The sequence below is a fragment of the Aquarana catesbeiana genome, linkage group LG05 (assembly GCF_042186555.1).
Source record: "Aquarana catesbeiana isolate 2022-GZ linkage group LG05, ASM4218655v1, whole genome shotgun sequence".
Classification (NCBI taxonomy): Eukaryota; Metazoa; Chordata; class Amphibia; order Anura; family Ranidae; genus Aquarana; species Aquarana catesbeiana.
The window spans coordinates 95,171,133-95,175,481 of NC_133328.1; the positions used below are offsets into that span (position 1 = coordinate 95,171,133).

At 45.4% G+C, this 4,349-nt stretch overlaps 1 long non-coding RNA gene across 1 annotated transcript; it reads right to left on the bottom strand.

Moving 5' to 3' along the window:
- Nucleotides 1–706: 706 nt before the first annotated feature.
- On the bottom strand, nucleotides 707–3,870 carry LOC141145811 (uncharacterized). The gene is made up of 4 exons (XR_012244654.1): nucleotides 3,626–3,870; nucleotides 2,380–2,541; nucleotides 1,371–1,575; nucleotides 707–1,296 (listed from the first exon to the last, which is right to left on the bottom strand). It is a non-coding gene; the product is annotated as an uncharacterized lncRNA (long non-coding RNA).
- Nucleotides 3,871–4,349: the final 479 nt, after the last annotated feature.

Sequence of the window (4,349 nt, forward strand, 5' to 3'; positions counted from 1 at the left end):
ACCACCTGACAAACCACTTCCTGGAACATCTGGACCTGATATGCCTCATGTCCTCGTGGCTGATGAGGCTTTTGCGCTCTCAAAGCACATTTTAAGGCCATATGCAAAACATAATTTAAACTACAAAAAGAGAATCTTCAACTACCGACTTAGTAGAGCAAGGAGGTACATCGAATGCACATTTGGCATATTAAGTAGCAAATGGCGCATATTTCACAGTGCCATGCAACTGAAACTGACCAATGCTGAAGGTGTTATTCAAGCATGCTGTGTGCTGCACAATATAATTCGTGAGAAGGAAGGCATCAGCATGGAAGATGAAGATGAAATCCATTTGCCCTCTGTCAATCTTTGTGGACCGCGTCCAAGCTATTCTGTTCTTGCTCAGCGTGACCAGTTTGCAGACCATTTTATGTCCCCTGATGGAGAGGTTCCATGGCAGTATAATCGTGTTTAAGCAGTGCCAACATTGCTCTTCTTTGCCTATGTAATCTATCATCTTTTTTTATTTTTAAATATTATGTAGTGTATAGAGAGTACAAAAATAAAATGCAGTTTTCCATGCAGTCAAATAGTTTTATTCGTGTCATATAAACTTATTGACCACAGCACAGATAACTCCAAATATATATATATATAAAAATATATATTGTATAACCATAATACAATAACAAAAATATTTTTACCAATATTACCAAAAAAGTGAGTAAACTGAAAATAAGACCTACAAGGACTTAAACTAGGGCATATTTGGGGGGTAGGGCTTATATTACAGCCATCACCAACAAGCACGCTAGGTCTTATTTTCGGGTGAACAGATGCACAAAAAAGGACCAATTACAGATCCTGGTAATAAGGCGCAACTTGAGGTGGGGTCACTGCATTGTGTACACCGGTTGTTGGTTGATGGGGGGTAGGGTATTGATGATGGTACATCTGTGAAGTTAAATTTAGAGGAGCAGGGTCCAAGGCATAGGGGTGTTGGTAGGGGCGTTGTTGCTCATTTATGAGCGGCGGCATAGGGTCACCAGCAATTGCAGCCCTTACACACACCCCAGTAAAATTAAAAAGTGACATATGAACCTCCATTTTTCTGTGCATGGGGACCTGTGCCAGTTGGTGGTACAGACTTCTCAGGTACACTGCATCCTGATTAGCGGGGTCCGAAAAAGGATCTCTTGATTCAGCTCTCCTCCTTTCCCTCATGTCTTCCATGAATTGTATCATCGTACCCTCTAAATCTGGCCTGGATTGCCCTCCGCGTTGTCGACTTGTTGTGGCACGTACAGAACGATTCTGTTGAGGGAGAAATTTTTTAGAACATTTATCAATGTAAACGTTTAATGGGTCATTTTGCATGGGATACTTACAGGCACACGTTGTCTTTCTTGTCTTTCCTGTCTTTCCTGGTCAGTTCTACATGCAGGGGGCTGAGTTGATGTTTCAGATGAAAGCAATTGTTCGGCACCATGCTCTGATGTTATTGGGTCTTGTACACTTTCGGGTGTTTGGATAACAGTTCCTGATTCGGAATTCCCCTCCTCCTCTTCCGTTTCTGAAATGTTGGTGCTTGTACTGTAAAGATATTTTGATTGATTGATTAAAGGACAGCACTGTAGATTTATTACAATACATAATCCATGTGTTCTAAATGGGTCTATGATTTGAGTCGACTAACAACTTAAGCCCAGGACCATTTGGTTGGCCACAGACCATAGCACTTTTTTGCGATTCGGCACTGCGTCACTTACAGTTGCGCGGTCGTGCAACGTATTTTTTTCCCCACAAATAGAGATTTCTTTTGGTGTGATTTGATCACCTCTGCGGTTTTTAGTTTTGCGCTATAAACAATTATAGAGCAAGAATTTGAAATAAAAAAGCAAGATTTTGTTCTTATTGCAATATAAATTATACCCACAAAATATACAGCAATCAGTGCGATTTAAAATGCATTGATTACTGTGTAAATGTGACTGCAGTGAAGGGGTTGACCAGGAGGGGGCACTGCAGTGTGTCCTAGGGATGTGTTCTAACTTTAGGGGGGGGATGGGCTACGTGTGTCACGACACTGTAATCGGGAGCTGTGATCAGTGTCAGTGTCACTAGGCAGAACGGGGAAATGCTTGTTTACATCAGCATTTTTCCCGTTCTTCCTCACCGTGAGACGATCGCGGGTATCCCCACGGACATCGAGTCAGCGCGACCCGCAATCACACTCATGGATTTCGTTGCAGACTCGCGCGCGCAACCACACGGCGGCAAATTGAAATGGAGGTACCTGTATGCCCATTTGCCTGTACGTGCCATTCTGCCAATGTCAATGTTCGTGCAGCGGTTGGCAATTTTGGGGTGCAAAGAACTATTTACTTATGTACTTACGATCTTAAGTCCATTACACTTCTTAAAAACCCCAACATTTCGAAAAATGGACTTCTTCTTTTTTGGATGTTCCTGCACCACTTCTACTCTGCTCTGCTTCTTCGTTTAATTCTCTTCTAAATCCATCTCTAATTGATGTCCAGCGCGTGATGATTTTTTTGCCTGCATATGAAAAGTATACAAAATTAACATAACATAAAATATTAGGTATACTATTTTTACCCATATGTTTTCAGCTGTAAAGATGCTCTAAAGCAATCTTGTTGACTATCCTATGAAGGCCCTGGAGCACCAGGACAATGACACATGACACTGATGGCAGATGGCACTAATACGTGGCACTGATGGCACTAATACGTGGCACTGATGGCACTAATACGTGGCACTGATGGCACTAATACGTGGCACTGATGGCAGATGGCACTAATACATGGCACTGATGGCACTAATACGTGGCACTGATGGCACTAATACGTGGCACTGATGGCAGATGGCACTAATACATGGCACTGATGGCACTAATACGTGGCACTGATGGCACTAATACGTGGCACTGATGGCAGATGGCACTAATACATGGCACTGATGGCACTAATACGTGGCACTGATGGCACTAATACGTGGCACTGATGGCAGATGGCACTAATACGTGGCACTGATGGCACTAATACGTGGCACTGATGGCACTAATACGTGGCATTGATGGCAGATGGCACTAATACATGGCACTGATGGCACTAATACGTGGCCCTGATGGCACTAATACGTGGCACTGATGGCAGATGGCACTAATACATGGCACTGATGGCACTAATACGTGGCACTGATGGCACTAATACGTGGCACTGATGGCAGATGGCACTAATACGTGGCACTGATGGCACTAATACGTGGCACTGATGGCAGATGGCACTAATACGTGGCACTGATGGCACTAATACGTGGCACTGATGGCAGATGGCACTAATACGTGGCACTGATGGCACTAATACGTGGCACTGATGGCAGATGGCACTAATACGTGGCACTGATGGCACTAATACGTGGCACTGATGGCACTAATACGTGCACTGATGGCAGATGGCACTAATACGTGGCACTGATGGCACTAATACGTGGCACTGATAACAGATGCCACTTATACGTGGCACTGGGGACAGGTGGCACTGACATGTACTCTACATGCATATGGGTGTACTTCAAGTCTCACCAAGGCACCCCACCCCCATCCCCACAAACTACTTACCACGTATCTTGCGCTGCTTTGCGTTCATTGATGTCCAGTTCGGTGTGACATCTTGGAAAATTTCTTCCCAAATCCTTCCTTTTGTGATGCGGTCACTGTACTGGCTGGATTTTTTGTCCCAAATTGCTGGCCTGGCATGCACCAGGTTAATGAGGCGCTCGTGTGAAACATCTTTAGCCATCGCTCTTTCTTTATCTCGCTCTCCTCTCTCTCTCCTCTCTCTCTCTCCCCTCTCTCTCTCCTCTTCTCTCTCCTCTCCTCTCCTCTCTCTCCTCTCCTCTCTCTCTCCTCTCTCTCTCCTCTCCTCTCTCTCTCCTCTCCTCTCTCTCTCCTCTCCTCTCTCTCTCTCTGTCTCCTCTCCTCTCTGTCTCCTCTCCTCTCCTCTCTCTCTCCTCTCCTCTCTCTCTCTGTCTCCTCTCCTCTCCTCTCTGTCTCCTCTCCTCTCCTCTCTCTCTCTCCTCTCCTCTCTCTCTCCTCTCTCTCTCCTCTCCTCTCTCCTCTCCTCTCTCTCTATCCTCTCCTCTCTCTCTCTCTCCTCTCCTCTCTCTCTCTCTCTCTCTCTCTCCTCTCCTCTCTCTCTCTCCTCTCCTCTCTCTCTCCTCTCCTCTCTCTCTCCTCTCATCTCTCCTCTCCTCTCTCTCTCTCCTCTCCTCTCTCTCTCTCTCTCTCCTCTCCTCTCTCTCTCTCTCTCCTCTCTCTCTCTCCTCTCTCTCTCTCCTCTCTC